General features: G+C 41.1%; 1 protein-coding gene across 6 annotated transcripts in view; it reads left to right on the top strand.

Annotated features, from left to right (window-relative positions):
* MICU2 (mitochondrial calcium uptake 2) overlaps nt 1-16,113 on the top strand; it is a 143,012-nt gene that overhangs the window by 35,330 nt on the left and 91,569 nt on the right. The gene's annotated exons all lie outside the window — the stretch shown is intronic.

The raw sequence follows: 16,113 nt of genomic DNA, 5'->3' as shown, positions 1-16,113 counted from the left end.
TTTATTACCTAAACTAGTCCCTTTTACTTTGCAGAGAGTAAACTGGGGCCTGTCCTCTGTGCCCTCTATTATAGACGTGTTCTCTGAAAGCTCCTTGCCTCGCTGACCCCTGTCAGAGTGTGCTAGAAGTACCGTGCGGTAGGTGGCTGTGTGGGCGAGGCCGCAGGGAGCAGTAACAGAGTGCGGGTTGAGTTGAAAAGACCACGAAGACTTGGGAGAGCACTGTCGAGATTGAGACGTGACTTGACCAAAAACAAAATGAATCATCATGGCATGCTGTAGACACTAAAACCGAAGAACTGGGTTCGGTGTAGTGACAGGTCAAACCGGAAAACAGGTAAGGGCCATATGGTACAGGAACCCTATGCAACCGTCAGAGACTCGTGTGTTTGGTAGAGTTGGGTGGACATCGTTTGTGACCAGTGAGGGACCAGTGAAGGTTTGTGAGCAGAAAAATAAATGTAGGTTATTTTGGTTACCTCTTCTTTGGAGGGGAGTTTGGCAGTATGTATCAAAACCCTTAAAACATGTACTCACTTTGTTGCAGTAAATTCCCGCTAGAAAACTAATTAGTCTAAGTAAATGACTGGAGAGATACAAAAGAATTTTTTTTTTTAATGTAGTTTAGCCCCTCCCAACGTGTAGAGTTTGAACACGGTGATTCCTATCCTCAGAGCAAGAAAAAAGCTGAAACATTGAAAATCAGCAACTCTTTTTAGATCCATCAGAGAATTGAGACCACAGGGCGCAGGGACCTGAAAACTGGGGACGGGCAGATACAGAGACGCAGAGCTTACCCAGGGCAGAAACTGCCCAGAAACCACCACTGCAGCCAGCATCTGGTAGGCGTATTTAGAGAGTGGTTTGGCTAATTGCTAGAGTCTGAGCATGGGCTAGCTTGAGAGAGAAGAACTGGTGAAGACCCAGCCACGAGGGTCCCAGATACTTTTGTGAGTTTTAGAGGAGCCCCACCATGTGTCACAGTGGAGATCTGAGAAAAATCTTCCCTCCTTCCCTCAAGGGGAAGGGAAAAGTAATCATCCGAAATACTCCCAGAGCATTCAGTTCTCCTTAGCAAAGGCCTGCACGGAGAGGACGCTGTTTTACCAGATTCCGACCCACTGGTGTTTTACCACAGCCTAACCAACCTTGAGGAATGTAGTGCCCACCTCTGGCCCCCTCTAGCCTTTCTGTCTCGCTTAAGAAGGAAAACAAAAACCTGAAAGCACTTGTGAGGATCACAGCCCACGGACACAGGCTCACTAGCCGACTGAGACCTAACCACAGGCTTTGGAAGAGCTTCTCCCCCCCACCTCCCCACACGTCAGTAGGGCTCCTGTCTGACAGAGGGTTACAACTGACAGAGCTGTGCCTCTCGGGCCGTATGTACGAAGGAGTCTCTAAGGAAGTGAAAGCAGCAGAGGAGACGAAACAAGGACAGCAGAGGAAATGTTAGCCTCTGACACCTGCAGCCAGAGCAGACAGTAAACCCATCCTGATGTCGTCCAGATAAACAGAACCTCACACTTAAGACCTGTTTCCTTAAGTAACGTTCACCTGCCAGACCGTAGCTGGCTCTCAGAAAGGTCAGTTGGCATGCCAACAGGCAAAAGGCGGTCTGAAGAGACCAAGCAAACACCAGAACCAAATCCAAAGATGGCAAAGGTTTTGGAACTAGCAGACCAGAATGTAAAATAACCATGATTAATATAACTAAGGACTCCAGTAGAAAAAGTACACAACATATAACAGAGAGGTAATGTAAGCAGAGATGGAGAAACTCTTAGAATCAAAAGGAAACGTAGAAGTAAAAAACACTTATGATAGAAATGAAGAGTGCTTTTAATGGTCTCATAAGAATAATGCCCTGGGCCGAGGGAATAATCAGTGAGCTTGAAGACATGTTAATTGAGACTTAACAAACTGGAAAAGAAGAAAGACTAGAAAAAACAGAGTGTCCAAAAAATGTGGGGCAATTCAAAAAAGTGTAACATGCACATAATGGCTATACCAGAAGAAGAAAGAAGAAATATTCGGAGTTATTAACAACTGATAAATTTCCAAAACTATTTGTAAACACCAAACCACAAATTTGGGGAGCTCACAGAATTCCCAGCAGGATAAATATTTTTAAAAACCCTATACCTAGGCATATCATTCACACTGCAGAAAATCTCAAAGAGAAAATTAAAGACGAAGAGAGACGAAAATCAAAGACAGAGGAAATAGAAGTCAGAGGGGGGGAAAAAACCTCACCTAAAGGGAAACAAGGATAAGAACTATATCATACTTCTCTTCAGAAGCTATACAAGCAGGAAGAGAGTGAAATAAAATACTGAAAATTTTGAAAGAAAAATCCACCAACCTAGAATTCTGTATCCAATGAAATTATCCTTCAACAGCGAAGGAGAAATAAAGAATTTCTCAAACAAAAACTGAGGGAATTTGTCATCAGTAGACAGATCTGCCCTAAAGAAATGTTAAGTTCTTCTGAAAGAAGGAAAAATGACAGAGGTCAAAAATTCAGGTCTACATGAAGAAAGTAACAGAGTTAGAAATGGAATAAATGAAGACACAAGAAAATCATTTTTCTTAACGGATCTGACAGTTTTCTCGAAATAACAATAGCAGCAATGATTATAGCTTATGGAAAAGTGAAATGCATGCCAGCAGCGTTCTGAGGAATGGGGTTGAGGAACTGGGGATGCTCTGCTATAAGGCACCTGCACTACCCATGAAGCAGTATGGTGTTACTTGAGGGTAGACTTAGGTTAGTTATAAATGTATGTTGCACACCTTGGGGAAACCACTAAAATATATTTGAAGAAATATAATTGACATGCTATGAGAGGAGAGAATCCAATTATAGAAAAAAGACAAAAAAGGAAGCAAAAAACAATGATGAACAGAAAACAGTTACAAATATCGTAGATAGTAATCCAACTATATCAATAATCATTTTAGCTATGAAAGGTCTAAAGACACCAATCAGAGACAGGTATCTCATTTATACGTGTTATGGAAAAGAAACTCATTTTAAATATAAAGACATAGATGTAAAATAAAGGGATGGAGAAAGATGTACCATGTTAACCCTGCAAAAAAGAAAGCTAGAATAGCTATATTAAGTACAAACAAACCATATTTCAGAGCAAGGGAAGTTTTCAGGAATAAAGAGGGGCATTATATCATGACAAAAGGGGGCAGTTCTTCAGGAACACATAACAATCCCTACTGTGTATGTGGCCAACTACAGAGCGTCAAAATACATGAGGCAAAAACTGATAGAACTGCGAGGAGAAGTAGGTGAATCTACCCTTAGGCTGGAGACTTCAGCAGCCCCCTGTCGGTGATTGGCAGCAGCAGGCAGAAAACGAGTAAGGATGTAGCCACGCAGCCCAGTCAGCCAACCGGATGTACCTGACACTTACAGAATACTGTATATCCAACGACAGAGGATTACACTCTCACTCCAACCTGGAGCCTTCACCAAGACTGACCACGTCTGCGGCCATCAAACACACCCAAACAAACTTAGAAAAATAAAAATGAACATGCACTCAGGCCACAATAGAATTAAACTAGAAATCAGTAACAAAGGTAACTGGAAGTTTTCACAATATTTAAAGATCGGCCACTTCTTTTTTTTTTTAAGTCTGTTTATTAATTTTGAAAGAGTGCACAAGTGGGAGAGCGGCAAAGGGAGAGGGAGAGAGAATCTCAAGCAGGCTTCGCCCTGTCAGTGCAGAGCCCGACGCAGGGTTCGAACTCACAAACCGTGAGTCCAAATCAAGAGTCAGACACTTAACCAGCTGAGCCACCCAGGAGCCCCTAAAAAACACACTTCTAAATAAAACATGAGTCCAAAAAAAAAGTTAAATATTTTGAACTAAATGAAAATGGAGATACAACCGATGAAAATTTATGGGATACAGCAAAGGCCATGCCTAGGGGGAAATTGTTAGCACTGAATGCAGGTTAGAAAAGAAGAAATACCTAAAATCCAGAATCTAAGTTCCAATTTAGCAAATTCAAAAAAGAAGAGCAAGTTAAATCCAAAATAAGCAGAAGATAAAATATTGGAGCAGATACCGTTGAAATTTGAAACAGGAAATTAATAGAGAAAATCAATGAAACCAAAAGCTGGACTTTTGGAAAGATCATAAAATTGATAAACCTCTAGCCAGGTTAACCAAGTGGGGCAAAGTAGTATCATATGATTCTCATTTTGTACAAAACCCATAAAAGAAAAGATTATTTTTAAAGTTGGCTATATTCTGAGTAAGTAACATTAAGATTTCAGAATTCCTTTTAGGAAAAGTTGTTCTTTTATCTGGAAGAAATACCTTAAGGAATCTATCTAGTTATAAAAAGTAATATCCTTTGGGTATGGCCAACATTGCAGAATTAGACAAAGATGGGCTAAGTATTTCTGCATAATAAGGAAGTGGGAAATTTGGAGCCTTCAGCTGGTATCTTCAGAAGGAAGTTGGGACCCTCAAGAGAATCCTTGGAAGGAATGGTATGTAAGACTGAGTGGCAAATTCAGTAACATGTAGGACCAGGCAGAAAAGTATTATGTAGATTGAATCAACGTACAGTATGATGGTGGGGGGGGGAGAAGGGGTCAGCTGTAAGAAGCATTCAAATTTCAAAATTGTGTAAAACACCCTGCTACACAACTAAACATTTCTGCAAGCATAATTGGGTCCATAGACCCCAATTTGTAACCCTTAACCTATAGATTTCGGTGTAATTCCAGTAATAATCCCAATAGGGTGGGACGCCTCGGTGGCTCAGTCTGTTAAATGTCTGACTTTGGCTCAGGTCATGATCTCACAGTTCGTGAGTTCGAGCCCCACATCGGCCTCACTGCTGACAACGCGGAGCCTGCTGGGGATTCTCTTTCTCTCTCCCTGTCTCTCTCTGCCCCTCTCCTGCTCACACTCTCTCAAAAATAAATAAACGTTTAAAAAAAAATTTTTTTTTAAGTCCCAGTAGGGTGTGTGTGTGTATGTATCATGACAGGCTGATTTGAAAATTTGAATGGAAAAACAACAGGCCTGAACTATCTAAGACACTCCTACCAGCTTACGACTTATTATAAAGTTATAGTAATTAATATCAAGTGACATTGGTACAGGAATAGACAGATTGGCCATTGGAGCAGGATAGAGCCCAGAAACACATGGGCATAAGTGGAGCTCATGTACGATAGAAGGGGCATTGTAAATCAGCGTGGAAAGGAGGACCTATTCAATAAATCTACTCTATATGGAAGGAGATAATTTTAAAATTGTTAAATTATAAAAATAATTTTAAAAATCTGTCTCCTTGGGCCAGAGAAACATTTCTTAAAACACAAAAAGGACTAACATAAGAGATTGACAAATTCAACTATATTAAAATTAGAACTTCTGTTTATCCAAAGTCACATTAGAAAAATTGAAGACAAGCCACCAACTGGCAACATTTATGTACGGTGCTGACAAAGAATATTTAAAATATGTACAAATCTACAAATCAATAAGAAAAAGACAACCTAATCAAAAAATGGGCAGAAGAAACAAATGGCATTCACAGAAGAGGAAACATACAAGAACAATAAACTTAAACATGTATTTACCTTTATTAGTGACTACAAGATACAAGTTTATACCTTTTAGATTTTCAACAGTCAAGTCTCTTAATAACAAAGACTATAGAGGATATAGATCAATAAGGCCTTACTTTTATATCCTATTGGTTATAAGTATCGACTGGAACAGGTGCTTTAGAAAACAATTTGGCATTGCCTTGTAAAGTTGGCATAACTTTTGATCTAAAAATCCCCTTCCTCTGTGTATACATACTGCACAACCAACAGGAACACTTGCCCATGTATAGAATATATGTATAAGAATACTCATAGCAGCAGTAGTAGCAAAAAAAGCTAGAAACAACCCAAATGTCCATCATTTAGAGAATGGATAAATACACTGTTCGTGTGTTTATACGATGGAATTTTATTTAGTAGTAAGTGAACAAACTGAAGAGATCAGCTCCCATCGTGTCAACCTGAGGAGCTCCATGGACCTGCTTCCCACTGAAACTGATTAAATATTTTAAAATATCATTTAAAGTCTCTAGAAATGTTCTTAAGGCCATACAGCACATGGAGAAGCATATATTCAAAAAATCAGCTAAAATTGGATAAGAAATGAGGGGCTGTAGTGTTTGAACTAAGACTGATCCCTCCCTCCTTTCAGCTCATTGAGGCCAAAACTCCATTCCGGACTGGTGCAGCCAAGAACACAGGGTTCCCTCTACCCGCAGCTCCTAGGCAGAAGACTCACTTCCCAGGGTTGAGCAGGACACCGGCATTTCTCATCCTGCCTGCCCTCAGTTACTTGCCAAGGCTAACTTCTGTGCAAGTACAGTTCAGAGGTCGGAGCTCCCTTCTTGCCCCCCCAGACCTCACTCACAGAATTGAGAGTCTGCCTTGGGCTCTGTGCCACTGAGAATATTGAAACCTTGATTTCTCTTTTCCCAGCTCACAAGGCATTGCTTCCACACTGAGACTGGAGATTACTACCACCCACCTTTTGGAGTAGAGGTGTCAGAGCCCTACTCCCAGCTCTAGAGGCCTGGGTCAAAGATATTGCCTGGGGGAAGAAGCAGGTGGTAAAAAAAAAAAAAAAAAAAAAAAAAAAAAATAGTTCCTAATCTCTTTGCAAGGAAACTGACTTTATTTTAAACAGCAGAGAGAAGCTTAAGCCTGAGGATGCTCTAAAAAAAAACAGGTGGAAGAGTGTGGTGAAAGGTAATTGAGAGGATTTTGATAGGTTCAGTGAAGATAACAAGCTTAACTGTAGGCTGGCTAGTTTGCAGAAAAGAATGAGAGAAAGGCAGCTAGAAGGAGCCCTCCTGGGTCCATAACAAATATTAAATACTGACCATGGGAACCATGCCTTCAAGGAGCCCAATTTTGATTGTATTATTGTCCGAAGCAATCTGTGTCCCAGGCATTCTCAGAAACAGTAGTTAGCTGACAGTTAGTGGAGCTTAACACCGTGATACGGTCAGGGAAAGGGACCAGGAGAACTGCCAAAAACTGTTGTCATCCCAGTGATTGTGGGCACACCCAAAGTTGTGCCTCCCCGAGAAGCAACGTCCGAGGCTTAACACACATAGAAAACACAAAGTAAAATGGTAGATATAAATCAGCTCTGTCAGTACTACCATCAGATGGGCATGGATCAAGCAATGCAATCAAAAGGCAGAATTCGTCAGACTAGATTTTTTAAATTCCAGTTAACATACAGTGTTGTATTAGTTCCAGGTGTACAATATAGTGATTCGGCAGTTCTGTAGTCAGTACAAGTGCCCTCCTTCATCCCCATCACCTGTTTAACCCATCCCTCAACGCCTCTCCCCTTCGGTAACCATCAGTTTATTCCATATAATTAAAAGTCTGTTTCTTGATTTGTCTCTTTTTTTCCCCCTTTGCTCATTTTGTTTCTTAAATTCCACATAGGAGTGAAATCATAGGATATTTGTCTTTCTCTAACTGACTTATTTCACTTAGCATGTATACTCTCTAGCTCCATCCGTATCAGTGCAAATGGCAAGATTTCATACTTAGCATGGCCAAAGAATAATCTAGTATGTATATATATAGGACACATCTTCTTTATCCATTTATCAGTCCATGGGCACTTAGGCTTCTTCATATCTTAGTTATTGTCAATAATGCTGCAGTAAACACAGGGTGCATATATCCCTTTGAATTAGTGTTTTTGTATTCTTTGGGTAAATACTCAATAGTGCAACTGCTGGGTCGTAAGATGGTTCTATTTTTAGCTTTTTGAGGAACCTCCGTACTGTTTTCCGCAGCGGCCGCACCAGTTTGCATTCCCGTCAGCAGCGCAAGAGGGTTCCTTTTTCGCCACATCCTTGCCAACACCTGTTGTTTCTTGTGTTGCTGATTTTAGCCACCTCCGACAGGTGGGAGGTGATAGCTCATCGTAGTTTTCATTTGCATTTCCCTGATGGTAAGTGATGATGAACATCTTTTCATGTGGTCAGACTAGGTTTAAAAACAACATCCAACTAATTGCTGTTAATGGCAGACGCAGTCTAGATGCGAAAAAGAAAAAGGAATGAAAGTGAAAAGATGGGAAAAGATATACAAACGACCACCACAAGTATGCTGGAGTGTGGTTCTACAAGTATGAAATAAAATAGACTTTAAAAAATGTTACCAGAAATAAATAGGGACATTTTAAATGAGAAAAGGGCCATCCACCAGCAAGATATAACTGTGCACCTAGTAAGAAGAGCATATCAAGATACATGAAGGAAAAACTGTAGACATTAAGACAGAAATAGATAATTCAACAATAATAGAGGCTTCAGTACCCACTTTTTTTTATTGAAAAAAAATTTTTTTAACGTTTATTTATTTTTGAGAGAAAGAGAGCACGAGCAGCAGAGGGGCGGAGAGAGAGGGAGACGCAGAATGGGAAGCAGGCTCCAGGCTCTGAGCTGTGAGCACAGAACCCGACTCGGGGCTCGAACCCACAAACCGTGAGATCATGACCTGAGGTGAAGTCGGACGCTTAACAGACTGAGCCACCCGGGTGCTCCCCAGTACCCACTTAAGTTTCTGTAGCAAAAGCAACACCGTAGGCAGTGTTTTAATGTGTCCTGTAAGTTTCAGTATGTGGTGATTTTCATTTCCATTCTTCTCAAGGTATTTTCAAATTTCCCTTGTCATTGCTCCCTTGACCCATTGGTTATTTGAATGGTGTGTTGCTTAATGTCCACAATATTTGAATTTTTTAGTTTTCCTTCTGCTACTCATTTCTGGTTTCATCATAAAGCATAAAACACAGCCTGCAAGGGCATCGCCAGCTGCTAATAGTACACGCTGAGTTTCTGGCCCTGTCAGTTTTTATATTTTCTTCTTGTTCTTACCATTTTCTAATTCATCTGCAAAATATATTGTGGGTATAAAAGAGAAAAAGTTTAAAATGCTTCTTAAATCGACATTTAAAATGTAAGTGAAACAAGAAGAGGCAATTACAGAGAACTTTAAAATACGACTATTAACCAGCAGTGAGAATGTAGTATCATAGAAGTCAGAAAATATTTGGTCAAGAGTGTGGGTGGATGTTCCAGAAAGGTCCAGTAGAATGATAACTGGAAAGAGGCTATTGCATTTGGTCACTAGCAGGAGCCATTAGGACCTTTGGTAGATCAGTTGCAAGAGACTGGTGGGCAGGTGAACAGAATCAGAAGGAAGGAAAACAGCAGATACAGATTGCTTTTTCTGAAAATTTTGGTTCTAAAAGACACAAAACAGCGGGATGATAGTATGGGAAAAAACAAAAGATAACGGAAGAATTACCTAGAAATATTTTGTAGCCAGACAGCTCTTGGTTATCAGAAATGTCTGTGCTGTCTCCTAGACTGTGATTTTTGTTCATTTTTTCATATAAGTGTTCCAAGTAGAGGTTGTAAGAAACGGATCATCATCCTCAAAGTGTTAATGTATCATATACTTGTAGATAATAGGTATTAGTATTTGTTTTCTCTTCCCCTAGCTCAGTGGTTCACTCCTTTGATTTTCCTTAAACATTTGTATTTTGTTCCTCATCAACTATTATTCTATGCTTAATGTTATCAAAGAATTTCTTCCCTTTTATCTTCTTTCAGTTGAATCCAGTTTTTGCTTTTACCTTATTTTAGCCACAGACCCATGCTATTCTTCTAATCAAGTTCAAAGTTTACATGGCTTTTTTCTTTGTTTCATTGTTTTTATGCAGTGCTTGATTTAACCAATTTAGGTTCTTAAGAGTGTTTGCACTTTTATTATTCATTGGAATGCAATTAAACTCATCAGAAGGCATTTAGCTAAATCAAGAATTCAGTAATTTGCAGGCCAAATAATACGTCCTTTATGCATATGATGTACTTCATCTTCATTTTTCATCATGGATAAGAAGATAATAATCTCGGTTGCATTCCTTCAGATCATGGTGAACAGAAAAACAAGGAAAAGCAGAGCCAACCCAGTGACCCATGATCTTCATCGTATAAACAGAAAGAAACAAAACAATCTGAGATTTATTAGATCCGAAACTCACTTTTGCCCGGGACGTAGTTTTTGGGACTTCGTGCAAATAATACACTTTGCTGATAGTAATTGATGGGGCTTGTGGAAATCACCTCCCTGCTCTTCTTTCAAGGGGACGTTCGATGCTGCCTCTACATTCTTTGCTCGGTTTGGGGCAGGTCCGTGCCGTCTTTGATTCCCCTTTGCAGACTCTAAATGCCATAAAAGCATGCTCCCTTGAGAACTAGTTTATGTGCTTGAAACACCATTTTCCCTTATTTAGGTTCCTTTACATTGAATTCCAGCTTGCTATTTTCTACTCAATTTCTTTAGCCTTACAACTGTAAGCTTCTCAGTTCCAGGGACCTGACCTCTTTTCGCTCACATCCTATGCCCATTGCCTGGGATTGCTCCGGTTTAGAAATTTCAGATCACAGAGGCCCAGTCTCTGGCGACCCTCCACCTGCCCCACTTTCTCATACCCAAAACACCTATTCTTGACCTCAGCACTTCTGGGTCTTCTTCCTTTTCTGTAGCTGCATGGTTTGTCATCTTGTCAGTCACTAATGCTTGCTTTCAAACATCTTTCTCCTTTGTCTTTCTTGTTAAACCTAAGACCTCTTGGGAGAAAAGTCACATGACTGTGCGGATTGGAGCCTCTAAATTTACGTTCTTTGGCTTCACCTCGACCCTCTAAGGCATTTACACACCCTCAGGCTGGTGTGCTCCTCACGCTGCTGAGACTAATTCCCCCAGCATCTCCTCTAGTTTTGTCATTCGTTGAATCTCTACTGCCTCCTCTGAAATTTACAACTCGTCCTGTGTGTTTACTCTCGGAAAAATCCCCAACGTGAACGTGATCTCCGCTTCTCTTTGGCTCTTGTCTTCTCAGCCAGATTTCAGCCATCCATACTCCTTGCTTTACAGCTCACGTACACTTCGGTGCCCCGCAGCCTGGCTTCCTCTCTAACCTCTCCACTGAATGTTATCTTTTAAGCATTACCACCCACCTCCAGATTGCCAAGACCAAAGGCTGCTTTTCCTGAGTCTTCTTAATCTTTGAGCAGCATTTACTCCCTCCTCGAAACTTTGTTCTCGCTGTAACACATATTTCCTATTTGTTTGTTTTTTTCTAACAGATGTGTTCATTACCTCTCAGCTGGTTTTGTGGCTACTCTTCTACCTATCGATTCTTAAATGCCCATGTTCTGCCTTAGCTCTGGTCACTCTATGCATAATCCCTGAATGATCTTATTGTCACTCATGACTTCAGCTGTTTAAGTGGCTGTTCCTTTAGATATTTTTCGCTTTAGCCTCAAACTCTGGTGGCCACCAGAAGCACATATCTTGGCTGTCCGTTAGACATTTGGGTGTCATCCCCACAGGCATTAGGAACTCAGCACGTCTGGAGCACCGGGGTGGCTCATCCAACTCTTGATTTCGGCTCAGGTCATGATCTCGTGGCTCGTGAGATCGAGCCCCACGTTGGGCCCTGCACTGAGTGGGGAGCTTGCTCAGGATTCTCTCTCTCTCTCTCTTGCTGTCCTCTCTCCCTCCTCTCTCTCCTCTCTCTCCTCTCTCTCCTCTCTCTCCCCCCACCCCCTGCCTCCCCACTCCCTCTGCCCCGCCCCCGCAGATCGCGTGTGCAGGCACATGTCCTCTCTCTCTCTCTCACAAATAAAAATAATTTTTTTTTAATTTTTTTTTTTAATGTTTATTTATTTTTGAGATAGAGACAGAGCATGAACAGGGGAGGGTCAGAGAGAGAGGGAGACACAGAATCTGAAACAGGCTCCAGGCTCTGAGCTGTCAGCACAGAGCCCGACGCAGGGCTCGAACTCACGGACCATGAGATCATGACCTGAGCCGAAGTCGGCCGCTTAACCGACTGAGCCACCCAGGCGTCCCTAAAAATAATTTTTGAAAAAAGAAAATCAACGTGTCTGAGCCTGAATTCCCATCAAATCTTTTCTTTCCCTGTATCTTCTTTGTGATGGCACAACCCTCATCACCTCCCTGAGCCACTCAGTCTTTTGGGAGTTTTCACAGACATCTATATCTCTCTCGTTTTTTTTTTTTAATTTTTTTTAACGTTTATTTATTTTTGAGGCAGAGAGAAACAGAGCATGAACGGGGGAGGATCAGAGAGAGAGGGAGACACAGAATCTGAAACAGGCTCCAGGCTCTGAGCGGTCAGCACAGAGCCCGACGCGGGGCTCGAACTCATGGACCGCGAGATCATGACCTGAGCTGAAGTCGGCCGCTTAACCGACTGAGCCACCCAGGCGCCCCAATATCTCTCTCATTTTTATATACAGCCCATCACCAAGACCTGCTCATTCTGCCTCCTTAATTTCTCTTGTGTCTGTCCTTTTCTTATTTCCTTTGCTTTAGTTTAGGCTGTCAGCACTTCTCCCTGGATTATTGCAATGGCTGCCTTTCCTTCAGTTTAGGCTTCTTTTTTCCCCGTACTAACAACTCATCCTTTTACACTCCCACTTAAAATTATTTAGCATTTCCCACAACTTTTAGCTTAACACTCAGAGCCCTTGTTGCTCTGGCTGGTGCCTATGTCTCTCCTCTGTGTTGTGCTCTTTGCTTAGTCATGCAAAGCAACTTAACAACCAACTGTTTCATAATAAAGCTGTGTTTATAACAAAGCAGCAATACTGCCATGAGAAATTCACTTAAGCTTTATTTGGAGAAAATAGCCAAATTTCATATGACTTTTTCTCATGGTAGTTTGATCAGGCTGCTTGTTTTAGTAGAATATGATACTTGGTGTATTCCTCATACATTATAATTTTAGTGAATTAATTTTGGCATCTTCATAATTAAAAACGTTGCTGAAAATGTGTTTATGATTACCATAATATGTCTTTATACTGTTAGAACGTTGTGTTATGTTAGAAAATGAAAATTTTGTGGTCAAGCGTACTTTTCTTTTTGCCTTAATGGCCAGCATGCTTAATTGAATGTATTGTTCTGTTATCATATAATGTATATCTTATACCTATTATATGATTCTTTTTTTAATGTTTATTTTTGAGAGAGACAGAGAGACTGACTGAGTGTGAGTGGGGGAGGGGCAGAGAGCGGAGGAGACACAAAGCAGGCTCCAGGCTCTGAGCTGTCAGCACAGAGCACAACACAGGGTTCGAACTCGGGTGCCGTGAGATCATGACCTGAGCCAAAGTCGGACACTTAACCAACTGAGCCGTCCAGGCACCCCTACATATTATATGATTCTTTAACATATTTATATAATGCCTTAGAACAAATGCTGTTATAATAGCACATATGGAATGTTGCACAGTATCTGTCTACCTTATAAATTTTGTTTAGGACACTTTATTTCAATTCATTTAGTCAGACAGAGCTGCATTTTTATTTAGCTGACCGAACTAAGGCAGGAGGCACAGAAGTGGATGAAGGATGTGCTAAGATTGGCAATTTCTTTTTTAACCTCATTTGCAGGCTTTGCAATGGAAATATAGGAAAGTTTGCTAAAAAGCCAGCCCAGACAGCAGTGAAGGAGGGGGCTGTCCAAATCCTCAAGACCTACAACATAAATTTTTAGCCCTTTCTCCAAAGACTAGACATAAGCATGCTATCTACTGCCCTTCTGTTTCTCATAAATCCAAGTTAGACAGATACACAGAGCTGAATTAAATATGACATTAAAGTATTTTATAAAGCTATCTGCCCACCACCATCACCTCTCTGACCTTAAACTCCTGTTATTCTCTTCTTAGCTCTCCTTTCCAGCCACACGGCCACCTTGCTTCCCATCAGACACAACAAACGTGTCCCATCTAGGGCCTTTACACTAGATGTTCCCTTTGCCTGCAACACATTGTCCAGATATCTCTTCGTTAATCCCTTCCCTTTTTGCTAAAATTGCCTTCTCAATGAAGAACTGTAGTCTCACACACACACACACACACGCACACACGCACACACACCCATTCATCTTGCTGCACTTTTAATCCCTCTTACCTTGTTCAGGTTTTTCTCATAACACTTATCATGATCTAATGTATACTATATCTAATTTACTTATTTTCTAGGTTTACTGTCTGTCTTCCACCCCTAGAATGCCTGTTCCCTGTGAGCAGGGATTTTTGTCTCTTGTGCTCAGTGACACAGACCAAATGCCCAGAAAAGTACTTGACATATAGCAGGTGTTCATTAACAAGAGAAGAGATTGGGTAAGCAGTTAGATACACAAGAAAGAGAATTGAACCAAAAGTGTAAATTTAAGACTTTTCAGTAAATTAGTGTTATTTAAAGCTAAGAGATTAACTAACATGGATTAAAGACCTAAATGTGAGACCTGAAGCCATAAAACTCCTAAAAGAAAACATAGGTGATAAACTTTTGGACATCGGTCTTAATATTGTTTTGGATCTGTCTCCTCAGGCAAAGACAACAAAAATAATAATGAACAGTTGGAACCACAGCAAACTAAAAAGCTTTTGCATGGCAGGGAAACTGTCAACAAAATGAAAAGACAACCTACTGAATGGGGAAGATATTTGCATATGATGTATCTGATAACAGGTTAATATACAAAATATATAAATATCTCCTACAACTCAACACCAAAAAGCCCAATCTGATTTAAAAATGGGTCGAGGGTCGGAATAGACATTTAAAAAAAAGAAAACCACACGGCCAACAGACACATGTGATGCTCAACATCACTAATCACCAGAGAAATGCAAATCAAAACCACAGTGACATAGCACCTTACGCCTGTCAGAATGGTTAGTGTCAAAAAGGTAAGAAATGTAAGTGTTGGCAAGGATGTGGAGAAGAGGGATCCCTTGTGCACTATTGGTAGGAATGCAAACTGGTACAGCCACTATGGAAAGCAGTATGGTGTTACTCAAAACATGAAAAGTAGAAACCCCATATGATCCAGTAATTTCACTTCTGGATATTTAGCTGAAGAAAATGAAAACACCAATTTGAAAAAGTATACGCACCCCTGTGTTCGTGGCAGCATCATTTACAACTGCCAGGATACAGAAGCAACCCACATGTCCATCAGTGGATGAATGGATAGTGATGCAGGGTATCTTGGGAACATAGCATAACGTGTAAACCTGTCAAATCGCTATGTGCTACACTTGAAACGAACGTAACATTGTGTGTCAACTATACTCAAATAAAAAAGGCCGGGGGGGGGGGGGGGTGGGGGGCCTATGATATATCTTTATACGGCAGTGGAATATTACTTAGCCATAAAAAATGAAAGCTTGCAATTTGCCATCTTACGACATTGATGGACCTAGAAGGTGTTAGGCTAAGTGACGTAAGCCAGAGAAAGACAAGTACCAAATGATTTCACTTATATGTGGAATCTAAAAACCAAAACAAGTGAGGGGCGCCTGGGTGGCTCAGTCAGTTTAACATCTGACTTTGGCTCAGGTCATGATCTCGCAGTTCGTGAATTCAAGCCCCGCGTCGGGCTCTGTGCTGACAGCTCGGAGCCTGGAGCCTGCTTCGGATTCTGTGTCTCCTTCTCTCTGTGCCCTTCCCCTCCTCACATGTGCACACTCTCTCTCAAGAATAAATATTAAAAAAAAATTTAGAGCAAATGAACAAAGAAAAAGTCTTATGAGAAACAGACTCATACAGAGAACAAGCTGGTGGTTACCAAAGGGGAGGTGGGTTGTGGGATGAGTAAATAGGTGAGGGGGATTAAGAGGTACAGACTTATCAAATAAATGGGTCATGGGGATATAAAGCACAGCATAGGGAATAGAGTCAATAATATTTGGGGGCACCTGGAGGGCTCAGTCGGTTGGGCGTCTGACCTCGGCTCAGGTCATGATCGCACGGCTCTTGAGTTCAAGCCCCACATCGGGCTCTGTGCTGACCGCTCGGAGCCTGGAGCCTGCTTCGGATTCTGTGTCTCCCTCTCTCTCTGCTCCTCGCCCACTCATGCTCTGTCTCTCTCTCAAAAATAAATAAACATTGAAAAAAATCATGAAAATAAAATATTG

This window comes from Panthera tigris, chromosome A1, assembly GCF_018350195.1.
Source record: "Panthera tigris isolate Pti1 chromosome A1, P.tigris_Pti1_mat1.1, whole genome shotgun sequence".
Classification (NCBI taxonomy): Eukaryota; Metazoa; Chordata; class Mammalia; order Carnivora; family Felidae; genus Panthera; species Panthera tigris.
The sequence above is the reverse complement of the archived record's forward strand: the minus strand, read 5'-3'. Positions and strand labels throughout refer to the sequence as shown.